This window comes from Columba livia, chromosome 2 (assembly GCF_036013475.1).
Source record: "Columba livia isolate bColLiv1 breed racing homer chromosome 2, bColLiv1.pat.W.v2, whole genome shotgun sequence".
Lineage (NCBI taxonomy): Eukaryota > Metazoa > Chordata > Aves > Columbiformes > Columbidae > Columba > Columba livia.
In genome coordinates, this window is record NC_088603.1 from 38211208 (window position 1) to 38228774 (window position 17567).

The window sequence follows — 17567 nt, forward strand, 5'->3', positions numbered from 1 at the left end:
CAATTCACACCTGTAGTGATGAGAAACCTTTTAGAACAGACACTAAACCTTATACCTCAGGATTTAAACAAACTTATATGCTTTACAGATGAGGAGGAGACCTAGCACATGAAAATAATCCTTCCTCAATCTACTCAATGTGGGGTTTTCTGCCTTTCTGTGAAGCATCCACACAGACACTGTGGCTAGTACAGCAATTGCCCCTATTTCCTTGGAGTCTAGTGCGCTTCAAAAGAAAATCCCATAAATAACAACCTTCCATTCTCTTTCTCTGCATCAGTAATTCTTCATATGTTTTTCACATCTTATTTGAAAAGGCATCTTTCTTCCCTGACCTTTGCCTCCTCATTGCCATCTCTATTGGGAACTATTTATTATTTCATCCCCAACTACGCCAGAACATACAGGGTGCTGAGGTGCTGGGTGGTTTCCCCTCCCACTGAAACCAGCAGGGAGAGGAAGTTGCAAGAAACACCACGGAGATTCCCAGCACCTTTCAGGCCTTTGGTAAAAACGAAAGCAAGCACCAGAGAACAGTTTTTATGAAAGACGCCAGCTATGCAAAATAAGGTTTCATTGTACCACTTTTTTTCATCAAAATGTGTGGCTACCCTTTATGAATAATGAAAGAGGTTATCAAAAAACTAATAAATATTCAAAACCAATAATAAAGAGGAATAATTTAAATAATAATGGAATATCTGTGCTTGGTATTATTTTCTTCAAATAAGACCATGTTCCAGAAAAGGATAATGGAACTTTTTGACCAAGAACTGTAAGTTGTAGAATTTTTTTACTTTTGCAAATAAAATGAGAAATCCAAGCAACATGTACATTGACAGACAATAGGGCTCTACCTTCTACAATGCCGTACAAATCACTTCGGAGTCATAAAAAGAGATGCCACAATGAATAATGCATAATAAATAATAAAACCAACTGTTACTTACTGGACCCTACTTGGATCAAAATGGGGAAAGAAACCCAGAAGTCCGAACTACTTTTTACCTCTTGTGGCTCAGAGACTACGCTGCAAATAATTTAATTAATTAAAAGAATTTGAAAGCTAGAATACATTTCTAAATGAGGGTTTTACTATTCAACTATATTTATTGTTGTACCCAACAATGGAATGACTAAACACTATTCAGTAATGTTAATTCTGGTAATGGTGCTTCCATTTTTAACACTCCTCTATGAAAAGTGATGCCTGCCTAGCATATGAACCAAGTATCTGGATTATTCTGAGGATGCCTGGGCAAAACTTGCAGAAAGTCTAGTCATTAACATGGGAGAGTGATTGCTTCCTCCTTCAAGCTAAACACAAGGGGAAAGTGTGAAAATGGATGTAATTGGAGCTTTGGGATGTACACTTGCTGATTAAAAAAGAAAGGTAATAGAAAACAGAGAGGGGAAGGATCATCCAGCTAGTCCATACTTTCACCTAGAGGCAGGATCAGTTCTAGTTTAGCTAATTCTCAGAGTTTTTCTCATCTACTTTTAAAACTTTAGTAATGGAGATTCCACAAGCCCCAGAAGTCATGTTTCAGTACTTCTCCGTTCTTACTATTCACAACCTTTTCCTAGCACCTGACTGAAATTTTCCACTCTGAAATTCAAGACTGCTACTTCCTCGCTCAATAATTATTTTCTGCATTAGCATTTTACAATTCATACTAGCCATCATGCCTTAATTTCACGTTGTTTAGACTCTACAAACTCTGTCCTTTCAATGTTTCTTCTTCCCTTGTGTTTTCTAACTAATTTTTTATGGTTCTCTCCTGATTGTCTTCAATGGGTCCTCTGGCTTTCTTCAAGTATAGCACCTATGCCCCACCACAGTGATCCAGCACGAGCCCCACCACTGCTCTGTAGAACAGAAAAGCTCCTTCATGCTTATTATATATCCCATGTCATCATGTGGGGAAAAAAATGAAATTCTTTTCCCCACAACCAACAGCGGCCAAATGTCCTTGGCCTTACTGTGTTTTAGGGTCTTTTTCTTTCACTTTTCAAGGGCCATTCTGGATTCTGACCTCCACAGAGCAAATGGCACCTCTCAGATGGGCAAACCTCAATAAGCACGTTCAGCAGTGTCTTGCTGGAATACTTAACGAAAAGGGTGAATTTTAACAGACTCTGGACAGAATAATTTTAAGCCTTACAGTCAATACATCTTTTTCATTTGATGCTGAACTACTATTAATTTCCCCTTGGAGTAGACACCCTTCAGAAAGGACAGTTTCTGTCGCCCACAAGGCCTACATGAGTTTCCGAGGTCTACAGACCTGTGTGGTGCGTTCATGTTACCCTCCCAAAGACAGACGGGTTTGTGTGATGCAGATTCCGCCCCAGAAATCCCTGCTACTCATCATCCTCTGGATATTTTACAGGTAAGTTATTTGTTCCAGTATCCTTCTGGGCTTCAGGTTAGGCTAACAATGATGCAGTTCACTTTAAAAGTAGATTGAAAAAGGATATCACACCTTCCTGGAGAGTCATTCACCCTTCAACAGTCTTCAAACTTAAATGATAAGATCTCAACTATTTCTTCAGCTAATTCTTCTAAGGTGCATACCTGTAGTTTCAACCTACTTGAAATTGCCCATTTATAAAACAAGTTGTTGATCTAGTCTTTCCTTACTTTACCTTAGGAAGATGTTAATATTTTCAGAAAACTTTACACAACCTCCAATAAAATCCATTAAAACTTTTGTTTTGGTTGTTAAAGAGAATTCTAATCATGCCACTTACAAAAGAAAAAGGAAAACCAAAATTGTGTACAACAGCGACTTGTATAAAGAAGCAAATGAAAATTCAAATAAAATCCTGTATAATTCCAATGTTTATTATAAGCCTCTATTTTGCCAAAAGATAAAGCCGAATCCTTTTAGCAGCCACAATATTGCTCCTGAAATGCAGTTAGCTCTAAGTTTTATATTCTGCTCCACGTTTCCTTATTTATTGTTGCACTTCATAACCTGACCTCAAAAGACACCTTTGTTTATTCTGTCCGCATCTGGATGAGTGTGTAAGAAACTTGTAAATGACAGATGCTGTGTTTTTCAATTTTGCAAAGGCTGAAAGTGGAAATACAAGTGCTGGCTGCTTTTGGAACAGATTACCAGGCAAATTAGTTTGTTGCCTGACTGATAATTGAAGCTGAAAACACTTTCAGCAATGCTCAGATGCATACAGAAAACCACAGTTTAGACATCCTTCAAAAAGAAAAGAAAGTTTGTGCTACACAACTGACATCCATAAGGTGACTTTCCTGAGTCTAGGGATTTGTGCTTTCTTTGCTGCTAATGGAAAAACCTGACCAAACACTCACACTGTCCCCATCTTGCTACCGAAAAAATCAATAAAAGGATTGACTTAACATAAAATTCTACAGGTTGAGTCATGTATATTTGAAGGAGTCATCTCTGCAGCTCCAAAAAGCAATTTATGGGAAACAGAGGAAGGCGGTGCAGTCTGTCACTGGCATCCTAAGGGAATGAGGGCAGACTGAGAAACATGGCTGGGGACACAGGTGTTAAGAACTGGTTCCTCCTTCTGTGTTAAGGGGTCCCTCGGTCCCTCCTGATGGATCATCTGGGGCTGCAACCACAGAGATCCAACAGCCACCAACTAGCTTCAAACTGAAGCACCTCATACAACCTCTGACATTTGCACTATGGTCCATGCTAAAAAGGTAGATGTAACCCAATTAAGAGAAAAGACAGTTACAGCAACTGTCTACAACAAACAGGCTAATTTTTCTACATTAAAACAATAGATTAAACAATAATAATAGATCAAAACAATAGATACCTTCGGGATGCTACAACCCAACACTTTTAAATAAGAAAGGTATATTACGCTTTATAAAATAAAGCATAGATTCATCTATTAGACCATGCTCAATAAAGACAATCATCCACCACATCTTTACATAATGTATATACTCAATAGAATCAGATGCTTTCAACTCTATTTGATAAGCAGCAGTTTTCCCTTCCTGCTAGTGACATTTATGACAAACCTAAAACAAACTTTATTGGTTTTTAATTTCTTTCTACTTGAATGATAGCTATGCTCCAGCACAAATAAAATGTTAAATGCTAAAATGGCATTTATTTAATTTCTCTTTACTGAAATGGTCAAATTCAGGGTCAAATTTAGGTTTTAGTTTCTTGGTGCTTACCCTTAGTGTAATACTTTATTTAAAAGGACAAACACACTGTTCTACTCTAAATTTGTATTATCCTGTGTTAGGTGTTTATTTAGTTTGCTTATTGAAACAAAACAAATTAAACTTTGGTATTTTATGGGCTTCATTTTTTAGCATGTTTTCCTGATTAGGTTTTAATGCTCTCGTAGCCCTTAATAAGAGTTCACATTACACATTAAAATGTTCCACAAAAATCTTGGACTCCTTTTAACTAGTTTCTGTTTCTTTTTAAACTTTTCATGTTCAGCTGTATTTTCAAACTAATGTTCCTGAATTTATTATGAAACATTAAATAAGTATTTTTCCTTTGCATGAAAACAACGAAAGATCAAATTGGTATGCATGTAGATCATACACGCTCTGTCTATACTGGGAATAGCAGAAAGCACTTTGCACCAATACATGCCCAAAATACAATATATAGTGGATCTGAAACAAAAAAAAAGGAAGACCACAAATTCACCAGACCCAGACTATTAAGTGACGGAACAGCTCAGCTCCCTGGTAGCCACAAGCACAATACTATTTGACCAGGACTAGCACTCATCAGCAAGCTCAGACTCCTCAAGAAATACAGTCATAACTGTTTTCTTTCTCAAAGGGCAGGATGAGGCTGTGCCCAGGCCTGTGCGTGTTCCTGTGGGCCATTCCCATTCCAGGCGCCCAGAGCCAAAGCTATGGCGTCACTCATGCTCCTCCTCCTATCAGCACCACAAACCTTGCAGGCCCTTCTGCAAAGCTACAGCTCCTCATGGGAAGGACAATGTCCTCACGTCTCCCTGCCAGGAGAGCTCAGGGCTTATGGAACCCTCCTGAGAGGCCACAAAGTTGGTGAAGGGTTTGGAGGGGAAGCCGTATGAGGAGCAGCTAAAGTCACTCAGTTTGTTCAGCCTGGAGGAGAATGAGGGGAGACCTGATTGTGGTCTAAAGTTTCCTCACAAGGGGCGGAGGAAGGATAGGTGCCGAACTCTTCTCTGTAGGGATCAATGACAGAACTCAAGGGAGTGCCAGGAAGATGTGCCAGGGAAGGTTAAGTTAGACATTAGGAAAAGGTTCTTCACCCAGAGGGTGGTGGAGCACTGGAACAGGCTCCCCAGGGAGGTGTCACGGCCCCAGGCCTGACAGTGTTCAAGAAGAGACTGAACAACACCCTCAGACACATGGTGTGAATTTTGAGGTTGTCATATGCAGGGAAAGGAGTTGGACTCTATGATCCTAGTGGGTCCCTTCCAACTCAGGACATTATGATTCTCCAACAAGAGGGAGGCAGCTGACAGAAAGGCTGCAAGGGCAACCACAGTGCAGCTCCCTCCCCCCAGTTTGGGCTCAAAGGCAGGTAGGCACCTCTGAGCAGGGTTGTGCCTGCGAGCTAGAGAGGAGCAAATATTCAAGCACACTACACACTTGGTTGCTCCTACTCATTACTTCCTCGGAGCTCATTACCCAGCATGGATATTTTACTGCTGTCCTTCTAAAGCACCTCAGTCTCCCTTGCTCACTATGCAGGGCACATAAGAGACCACTTTAAAGGAACTGAATAGTGGCCAGATGTTAGTACCTATGATCCTTAATGGATCTAGCAATGAGCATGCAAGATAAAAACAAGGTACAAGCAAAATTATGGTTGTATGGTAACCATACACCACCCACTGACATCCTGCAGGGCCTTATAATAGATCTGGCTATTTACCCTCCCACCTTTAGTGACCACCTTGTGGAAAACGGCATTAGCCTGCTCTGTTGTGCCTCATGCATCCCACCCCAGTGGTCGTAATTGCATGTCTGCTGGCAGGAAACTAAATAGCAACAATGAATGAAGACAATAATGTGGGAAGAGAGTAATACCACTGGGCACGTGTGTGAGCGAATGCATAAATCTTCCCATGCTTTCACACAGGGCACTTCCAGAGCATGTTTATGACTGTTTATAACAGCCTCGATCATTTTGTAGAATACCAAAGCAAGCACACTCCCTCTGCTTAGTATGAGGATTGCTGTTCCTTAATTTAATTCCTTTCCAGCAACTTTAATTTAATTTAAAGAAATCAAATCTACAGCAGACTAAGTTCTAGTAGAGCAAAACACTGTCTTTGCATTAGAGCCAGTCAAAAATGTTAACTAGAAAGTTCACCACCAGAAGATGCAGTTTCATCTACATTAAAATATTTTGTAGGAACGTGTCAAATGCAACAAAGTTCTTTCATTCTGATAACAGTCAGAAGTTTAAATAAAAGCAATGCATTAATGTTTTACATTACAAAAGCAGCATTTTTTCAGTGGTTCTGTGAATTTCCACTCCAGTTGAAACTTTTGAACTACCTGCATTACTGGAACTGCGATTTCTTTTTGGAAGGCACAACTGCAGTGACAGAAGGTGCACACTCACAACAATTAGTATACACACACAAACCAGCGCCACTCCGAGCAGCTGGTTTCTGCCAAATGAAGAACCTTCTTCTGAGGTCTCTTTTTGGTTTGCCAAAGTCCTTGGGTTTATCTGTGCAGGCCCTGAGGGCTGAATGGAACCCCAACACCTTGCAGAGAGGGGGGTGAACATCAGAATTCACCTGAGGAAGGTGCAGAGTATAAATCTATTGGGAAGTGTTGGCATTTGTCTAACGAGGAAGCAGAGACTTGAAAAGATCCTCCCTTTGTACTATAAATAAGAAAGAAAAATTTAGTCACTTTTAACTGACTTATTTAGCAGTTTGTTTGGAACAGCTGAAGGAATCCAGATCATCACCCTTTCCAACTATTAAGGCTCAGTAAGGCCAATGTGTTACTCTGGAGAACAGAAAGCAAACTGTTACTTGAACATTATTAAAACACTTATTGACCAATCCTGGTAGAATATGGTTATTTCCAGACAGTGTCGGTCTCAAACTAAAGGACAGAAAGGCATCTATTGCAAATTTTTGTTACAAACACTAAGGAAACTCTGTTTTACGCAGCACACATTGTTTGCATGGCAAAGCAATGCAGTCACGTTACTCTTGCTTAACTACAACTATTCTTTCCTCGTTCAACCCACAAATAGTTTCTTGTCAACAACAATAAAAATGCATAAGAGAATCAGAGCAGTTCCAATGAAAATAATGGTAAAACCACTAATAATGTAACTTAGAGAACACAAAGCAGTAAACAGATTTCTGGCGAGTCCTGTAAAGAATGCCAAATAATTATTTCTGAAGTAAAACCTACCAGAATGAAATGCTAAACCAGTATGACTAACGTGACAGATTATATATGGTGTTTCTGACACTATGACACAGCCTTAAGTACCTGGAGCACACTAATGCTAGAATTAGATGAGTTAAAACCTCAAGTTTTTGGAGTAAAAACTATATAAGCTGTACTGTAGTCTCTTTTCCTTTCTAATAGAGCTTCCATGAGGTATGTGTAGAGGTCCCTGAATTTCAAAGAAGAGACACACTTGAGGTCCATTACCATTCACACTGTCGGCAGAGGCAAGACACTGGCTGTTAATATATCACATTGGTTTTTTGCTTATGCTAAATGACGTTCTCCATGGTTTTTCTTTCAATTTTCAAGGCAAATACAGTAAGTGTCCCCATCAAAGAAAGAAAAAATGAATATGCCAGAGAAATCCGGACTTTTAATGAAGGATGACTGTTCAATAAGCTCCTAGTGTTTACTTTTAGTGAAAATGTAATAATGGAACTTAGAAATATTCAAAAGCAAAGTCATGTATCTTAAGAAGGTAGAGCAGGGAAAACCAAAGACTGTGAAACCTCATTTACCCACTTTCAAAGTACATATGCATATAAATATGTGTATATAGAAGTGTGGTATATAGATAAGTGTAGATGTATGTGTGTATACATGTATTTGTGCCTACGTGTATATGTACACACACACAGACACACACCAACATCCTTTTCTTTCCTTAAGGCAATAGTAGATACATGCATCAGTCAAATCAAGAAAGTACTAAGATAACTCAAAGATGCAATGCAATTAGAGAATCTAATTGTGTTGTCTAATCTCATTGCATCTTTGAGTTATCTTCTTCGTTGTCCAGTCAAAGTTTAATTTCTGTAACTTGCAAGCATAAAGATAAATATCTTAAGAACCAGGTACATTTGCCACAAACATGATGCGATTATACATGGGTTGGTTTCATTTTTCGTGTTCCAGAAAAAAGGAACACCTGGGATATCACCTCCACTAAGTGGAAAAACAACCACTAAGCACAAGTTTAGTTACCTAAATAAATTGACAAGCACTTTTAAATGACGCACAGCTTACATATTATATATTAGCTTATGAGCAGAACTATGCAAAGTGGGCAAAATTAAGACCACCTACTAGACGCAAGAAGGGTTAATGACAGTGCAAAAAGCAAAATAAAAGAAGGTGAAAAGGGGAGGGACTTCTCATTTAAACTGTGCACAGAAAAAAGAACCAAATCCTATCCCTTCCGTACTTGAGCAACTTTTTGAAATGATACTTTTTTGTCCCTCCCTCCTGTTTGGTTCTACTTCCTTAATTGATGCAGAACAAACACAGGCAACAAAGACAGATAATTTACATTTCACAAATCCAAGAAACTCTAATCATGTCTAACGAACAGGAAAAAGTGTTCAAAGTTGCAATATTTTACTCATACAGAATTGTTATCTGTGTAAACTCCAAAAGGCGACTATTACATTGAATTACAGAGGAGAGAAGGGGTTAATTCTGAACTACAGGAAGAGCCAGCATATTAATTCACACCTATTTCCAACCTCAGAAAAAGTACTGGTTCCCTGCCCTAAAGCCTTCAGACACCAAGTTAATCTCCTGACAGCAATACTTTGCTGCCAGAGTCAAACACAGGATGCCCTTCATTTCAACAGCTTAAGAACAAGTGAAATTGGACTTCGAATCACTCCTACCAGTGGTGCAGCAAGTTCTGTCCTCTCACAGCAAGTAGCCAGTAATCAAATGCTTTAAAAAGGAGGGAAGGAAGAGCTACTCAAGGAGAAAGAAAAGGAAAAAACAAAACAAAACCCAACCAACCAACCAAAAAACCACAACCACGACGACAACAACAAGTAACACTTAATGAAGAGACATTCTGATATCGGAGAAGTTGGCGGCATCATGAAATTTGGAGGGTTGATGCACCTTTTTTGCTTTGACCCTTCTCCAGCTAATGTGCTCACCATTCTTCTTAGCAGGAACACCAGCAAGTTTCCCAGTTAACCCAGCAGCCTCCAGAATCTTCTCATTCTCTCCCTCTCATACTTTTTAATACTTACATGTCTTTTCTTCCTTGCATAATCAATTCCTCTTCCCTTTGCTATGCTCCTCTCTGTTTTATCCTTCACCTTGATGTTCTTTCCATATTTCTGCCAAATTTTCATTTCAGATTTTAGAACTGCAGAATATAACAAAGAAGCCACACTGGGTTCTTTGCAAATTTTACAATAAGCAAACTTGGACTGCAGCAAGGGTACTGTAAAACGCACAGATAATATCCTCAGAAGAGTACAAAAAATTGCCTACTTTAATAAGTTCCAAATTATACAGAATTTATTCATTTCATGGTATACTTTGCTAGATAATAAAAATCTCCTCTGAAACTTCATTTGGAGCATTTCTAAGCTTTCCAAACCGTTATATCCTATTGTCAATAAAACACTGCATGTGCTGACTCTTCAAGGAGTTAAAAAGCAGAAAGGTTCATACATCATCATTCTACACATTTCCATCCAAACCAACTGTGAACGACCTTAAAATTACTGGTTTTATTCTTAATCAAGCACAGATGAACAAAGTAGGTTGCAGGCATTATATTAGGATTTTTTCCATATTCACAAGATAGTTAATAAGTATTATATAAATCTGACTGAAGTCTAGTTTCCAAACTGAAAAACATGAAGAGGATTTCAAAACTTTTAAGGAAAAGGGAGGAAAAAGAAGTCAACAGTAGTAACTGTGGGTGAATACGTGCACTATGATCTGATGTACATTTTTCATGATACACTGAAAACCATTATTAAAATCAAAGACTCAGCGCAACTCAGACAAACAAGAAGATTAAATTGCCAAAGTATTACAATAAAGGGGTTTTTTTCCTCAATTCACAAGATAATTGCTGCATATCATAAGTATACATCAGGAGAAATAAAGGGAAATTAGAAAGAACACTTAAAAGTTTGCATTTCATAAATCCAGCCTTCAACATAAAAATTCACTGACGTCTCTAATAACCTCAGGAAGAAAGGTTTGGATTTATCAAGATTGCTCTTATTCCCCAAGCCAACCTGTGCAACAGAGAACTGGAAGTCTCCAGGGAAGCTAAAATCTTCTTGGCAGGTCATGCCTGTATATATTTCATGCATAGCACTTCGCACTGTATATATAGAAAAGGACACACAGTTTTATAAATGCTTGAAGGCTTTATTCAAATATTACCTGCTGGTTTCTGTTTCTTTTCACTTTAAATCCACAGTGTTTCACATGCATTTTCCCCTTCTGTTGTAATAGGTGTTTTCAATCTTTCTTGTAAAATCTTATTTAGGATGATACCATGCGCCAAGTTTGTTCGATTTTTTTAAAATCTAGAAATGGATTTTTGTCCAATCCTGTCACTGAAATCCATATATTACTCTATTTCAAATGTTCTCATTTCTTGACTGCATCAACCAATACTATTTATTTTCTTAAAAAAAGCAGTGATACATACTAAACACTTAATATTTTAGATTAGAATAAGCAAAATAACATAGTGACTTTCACCTTTTTATCTTTTTCCCTGCTTGACATATTTTACTTTTTAGATAAAGAGAAGACATTTCCAAATTGTGTGTGTTTTTCATTTGGAAGATAACGAAGTGTAACTTTTCGGTGTTATTTCGGTGCTCCTTTAAATCCAGTTCCCCTATTTGGGAAATGCTGTAATTTTTCATAAATGTCTCTTAAATTGTTTTCAGCTTTACTGGCAAAACTAAACAAATGTTAAAGCAGCCAAAAATGTAACATGGATTGTATAACTAAGCAGTGTTACTTGAAGGTACATTCTCAATTAGATTTTGGCCCCAGGTTTGGTTCTGTTTGGAAAACAAAGTTCGGTAAGAGAATGCTACATGATGAAATTCAATATAAACAGGAGATATTCAGTGGCAGGTAAATTAAAGTCAGAGAAAAGGGAGATATAACGAGTTTGGATTTTTTTTAAACACATTACCCTGCAGTGATCCTAAGACAAACACTTCCATGGGCACTTATACAAGACCCAGAACACACAACAGCTGTTGGATTATAAACAGAACCAAAACGGATCCGTCTGACTCCACCCAACTTTCCAAGAAAACTCCAAATTTTAAAAAAGAATACAAAGTAAATTAGATCTGTCTTGGTTTACAAATGTTAGGCCTGCTTGGGGAAATGCAATGAAAAACCAAATGCAAAACATTCTCCAGAAAGTATTATATTTACCATCCCTCTCAGCTCTCCTGCCCCATACTTCTACTTTTTGTTCTGCTGTATTGATAACAGGAATATTTTCCCATCACTGCAAACTGTAAGAATACCTCTGTTTGGGAGTGTGAATTCCACGTGAAGAGTCCGTGTCTGTACACAAGCAGGATTTAATTTTACTGTCACAGCAGAACTCATATCACCCAAGATTTGCTCTCAATGTCACCATTGAGCTATACTTAGATCTACCCCACAGCACTGAAGGGAGCGATCCGGTTGGAACTAAAGCTGTTCTGATATTCGCTGCAAAACAGAACTGAAGACAAAGATCCTGTGATTCAAATCCTCACGGTTTAAAATTGTCACAGGAAACACTCTCTCCAATGATACAAGTGCAAAGATTTGCATGGGAATGTATGAAAATACTGGGTGGCAGGAATCCCTACCAAGCAACTTCTCCAGTGGTTCCCGATTCATTTGACTTGTGGAAGAGCCATGTATTACCCCATCTATGATTTTTAGAATGACCACATAAACTAAAACTAATTCTGGAAGATATAAAGCTAGAACCACCAAATGGATCAGTTACTTTGCAAAGAACTGAGCAATTATGTCCTTCAGAAATGAGATACAAGAGAGTTAAAGCTCTACTGCAGAGGACCTGCTTCACAGTCAATACATTATTGCATTTGCCACCTCCATTGGTACACAAAGGTGGTTAAAGATCTGATTAAAACCAGTACTACATAAACCACTTTTTGCTGACTTTTTGCTACCTCTATCACTAAATATAATGCTATTATACAAATTCCTACTCAAGTCTTTTTCCATTAGCGTAGCTAATGAAGAGTGATTCCCACCAATGAGGCTTTTGTTCTCCAACCACGCTGCTGCCACAGCCTCAAATTTCCCTTCTTCTCTTTCCTTCCCACCCTTTGGATTTCTCAAACTGATGAGAAACAGTGATTCTGTGGCTCGGCTGGAGCAATGGAGGGGCTCACTGGCCAGCGAGCTGTCACCAAGGAGAGGGTGTGTGGCTTAATTCTCCTCACCTCTCCCTGAGCAACACAGGTCTCTGTCTCCTACCCAACCGCCAGCTCTCACCAAATTAGGAGCAGCCTGATCACCTTCAAAAATTTCTAGCAAATTGGTCTGAAATCGTCCGGTTATAATTATTTGGAGGAACGAGACAGACAGACTGTGAGCCTTTTTTAACTCTCGTTTCCCTAGGAAACCGGCTCAGAAACAAAACAGAAAAACCCATCTCACTACCAACCTCCAAACCCTCTGAAAGAAAACAAAAAAATCCTACAAAAATAAGGACCTGCAAAGAAAATCCTGCAAAAGGTACTATGAGATATTGCCTTCTACAACACCTCTAACGGTGTATTTAACAGTGATAAGGCTTTCACGGAATATTGCAGACGACTAGCAAGCAATAGTTCACCACTGGCACCTAAAAGAAGTATGTCATTGCCAAACACACCACATCACTTCGACTTGGCAGGAACGCTTGATAGAAAGCCAGAGAGTAGTGGAAAAGGCTGTTAGAAGTTAACAAAGCACTTCCCAAAAGTACTGTTTTGTTTTTTTAAGCAAGTCTGCTAGAGCATGGGTGATGGATTTACTAAAGAAAAAAGCTTTTCTTGGCAAAAAACCCTGCTTTTTTTTTGCTTAGAGCAAGTTTTCCTGTCACTCTTTAGAATTTGAACTCCTACTCCCTCAGTTTCAGAAAAATGTGGCCAGTTTCTGTTTTCCAGTGAAGAATTCCCACACAGTAATCCTGATAGCATGCAAATATATTGTTTAATATGGGTCATGGGAAAATGGCCACAAATTCAACCATCATTAGAATGGAATGACTAATTTTTTTTAATTTTTATTTTGCAATAAGATGGTTGTTGTTGCAATTTTGTTTGCAAAACCAGTAGAGTATTTCTACAAATATTTACGAGAAGACATTATTTTACCTTTATTTCTCAGTGTAGTTCTGACAGAAAAAGTACTGCATCTACAACATTTATCAGAAATTAAAAGGCAAGAAGCAGAGACACCTTACGTTCAAAGCTGTCACAGAATGAGTTAATGAAGTTATTATAATCTGATCCCAAAGTAGTAGGTATATGCAATAAAGATGTAACAGATGTTCTGTCCAACAGGGACAGAATTCCTTCATGGTAGGGAGGTGGTAATTAAAAAGCATTATGCAGACGATCTTAATATCTAAGCCTTTCCTTATCCCCTGGACAGGATCCCTTTCAGGTTAGTGACATCAAAAAAATAGTTTCATAAATGCATGTTCTTTCTGATTAAATAATAAAATACAGAAGCAAATAAGCCTATTTCTTAGTTTCCTTTTCGAGGAATATAAAATCAACTTATAGGTGGCACAGTGGTGGATGATGAGGATATGTATTCAAAACCAGCACACAACAACAGAACTGTTCACCGTTATTCTCGTCAGCTACCGCTGGCACAGGCAAAACCTCTGGAGCAAACCCATGAAAAGTGTGCGAAGCCCAGCGCCTCTGTGCCTTGGCAAATAGTGTTTTCTCACCGCTCTTAATAATGCAACCCAAAGAGAGGTCACAAGCAGCCTCACGTGGCTCTAACTTCTAATCATATGACAGCCCACGTTCAAGACACTTCTGCTTCTTCCTATTCCCAAGCATATTATGCAAAACAGAAAACCATTTCTACGCCCTTTCAGGTCAAGAAGGGCCAGACCTGCTACTGGCTAATAATGAAATATCACTTATAAAATAGTCCCGAGTTTCCACCAATGGTTCTGGAAGGGTTCCCTGGAAGTATCTGTTGATGGGAGACCAATTTTTCCCCAAAATTTACTATAATAAAAAAACTAAACAAACAACAAAGCCAACAAGTAGTGCAAGGTGCAAAAGTGCAGCTTGACAACAAAGTCTTACAATTATGAAGTATTTTATTCAGTGAACATGTGGTGAAGAACAATGAAAATAATCCCACAGAATATGTACAATTTTATCTATTTGATCATTTGAAAGGCTTCATCAAGGCATTCAACCCAGCTGGAAAAATCGGGTGGAAGAAGGACTGCAGAGAAAGACAGATGCTGCATCTGAGCTGAGCATTCCTTAGTAAATAAACAACAAAATCAAAACAAAACAAAAAAGCAATTCTGACACAGTTCCAAACTTTATGAGACAATAACTTAACAAAAGACCATTTATTCTGTCACTCTTTTTGTTCTTTTGTTTTGTGATTTGAGATAAAACTAGATGCTAATTTTTTTTTGCTTACTAATAATCTGTACAATAATTACTGGTGAATTAACCCATGCAATTTAGCACTATTTGTCAATTCTTATATCAGTTGTTGTTAAGAAATTCAGGAAACAATTGCTGAAACAAAAGAACACCAATAAAGGGCTTAGCAACCAAGGAACCATAGCAGTAGACTGCTGTTTATTTATATTTCACCAGTAACCATGTCTTGGCTTATCTCTTTCTCAAAATTCCATCTATTTATTTGTAAACCTCATACCTCATTCTCTTTCAGCTTTAAGGCCTTTTATCAATTCATTTGGAAACACATGGCAACTTTAAGACTTCTCACATCCTTGATGGCTTTAATTTTTTATGTGCCACATAGCACGCGAAAGCCTCTGTACTATCAGAACGAGATGAACTCTTTCAACTGATGACTGTTTAACAGAGACAGGTAATATTTTTGCAGTTCTTAACTCACCTGATGACTGCCAAGCTTGTCTTTTGCGTGTTGATCAAGAGCTGCAGCTCACAGCAAAGGCTTAATGAGATTCCTTTCCCCTTGAAAGGACTGTTCCTTTCAAGAAGAATCTGTAGCTAATCAGTGCAAGCCTCAAGTTGAGAGGATGATTATTTGAGAGGAGAAGGAAAGGAAGGATGCTGAGAGTTCTTTACAATTCCAACTAAATAGAGCTCCATTTATGTGAAATAAGCGGCAGGGTTTGCTAAAACCAGTTGGCCGGAAAGCCTTAGAGTTGCAGTTCCTGTACAAGACCTTATCACAATGCATGGGTTACCACTTACCAGTAAGAGCCATACCAGTTAGCTACAGCAGCTGAATAAGCATCAGACTCAGCTTATATTTCTCATATGCCACCTCATATATGGAAACCCCCTCACGCTGCTGCTGATCCTAAGATTATCATATAGCACAGTGTGCCACAAGTATCAAATCATTTGCAAAAGCTGCACACAAACCAAGAGTTTGCTGGGTGGGCAAGTTACATCACAGAAAGCAAGTCGCAATTTCATGCAGTAATTGTGTCACCTGGCCTCCTCTTAATCCAGGATATCACATATTTGTATGACTGCAATAAGATGAAACCAAGACACTGAGTCTTCTGTTTAGTGTTTAAAATACAGGGCAAAAATATACAACACATAGCAGGGTTTTGCCAAGATACCTGAACAAGTGCCAAAGGCGCAAGCTTGAGAACTGGAAGCAAGACTGGCACAGAGCTCAACACATGCAAGTTCTTCTCCCTCCACATAAGCCATGAACATTTTTCCAGACTGCCTCAGGACTTACAGAGAAGGCCACAATCTGGAGGCCTGGATCAATCATTATCAGCTTTAAAATATGTTATAGCTGTAAGACAGTCATGTTCAAACAGTATTTCAATACAAAATTACATTGAAGAATTCTGAAATTGCTGCTGGCTGGCCATGAACTAGCAAGCAGGTGTCTGAAGCACCTGGAATGCAGTATTAAACTGAGACCTAATGCAAAAAGGTGCATTATACCAGGCTCAGTTTGAGATTTTCCTCGGCAGTACATTTACAGCTAGTACAAACAGAACACTTAGTAAGCTACATGTCACTTGTGCACATACATACAGGCGCTGAAAAACAAAACAGAAACAAAAGTCTCACGTAGATAATGCACTGCCACAGACATAGGATCAACACCTGCCTCTATCCGAAGTCAAGGTAAAGAAAACACAGGTCAGGCATTCGCACACCAAACCTATGCAAATGCCATAAGACTAGCCTGAAGACTAACAGTTAACACTTGAGACACAATCATTAAGGTTTGCAAACTACATTATTTTGCTGAGTACAATATTCATAACCTTAATTTAAATTGCAGTCACAATTATGCTTGTTGCTAAAGCAACAATTCTATCTATTTAGAGAACTGGGCAAAGAAAATGAGAAATCCTTCAGATTCCATGCACAATAGACATGATAGATTCAAACTAGTAAATGTTCTAAGGTTATTTTTAAGATAAAATTTAAATGAAATGTTGATCTTTCCTAGAAATGACAGCATTTTAAGGTTTAAAGTAACCTTTTCCTGTTCAGTAATGAAATAAGTCTAACACACTCAGGGGAGGTTTTTCATGCCACTTTCAGATTCAAGAAACAAAACATGCTGTCATGAAAGACCCAAAAGGGATCTGAACCCAGAAATGTAAATTGTCTTCTTCAGTACCTGTCCATGCACAATATCACGGGTTTTATTTGGGCAGAAATTGATAGAAAATCTTGTCAGAATGACAGCCGCAGTCCCAGTTGGGCTTCATGGATATCAACCCAACAAAAAGGCACACCTCCAGCAATGGAAGGCTCCCAAAACACTGAAAACTCATGCAATGCCATGTCTTCTCTTCCTACTTAACGAGCCAAATGACACCTGTCCTCCATTTTTACTGTCAGCCATCACCCTCAAGGTTTTTCAGTTTGTGTTCTCAGCTCCTTCTGTCCCTTGATATTTGTTCCCTATTTTATCTGCTCTCTCTTGATAGCCCCTCATTTCTGAAGACCTTGTCTCCTCACTTTGCATGAGTGCCCACATCTATCCTGGCAACAAAGTGAGTAGAGCATATCAAGTGTCACAATGACAGTCCCTTTAGGCCTCCAGACACAAAAAGATCCTGCTGTGAAGCCCCTTCCCT

General features: G+C 38.6%; 1 protein-coding gene across 2 annotated transcripts in view; it reads right to left on the reverse strand.

Moving 5' to 3' along the window:
* The window catches only part of RFTN1 (raftlin, lipid raft linker 1), a 98529-nt gene that overhangs the window by 58427 nt on the left and 22535 nt on the right, over positions 1-17567 (reverse strand). The gene's annotated exons all lie outside the window — the stretch shown is intronic.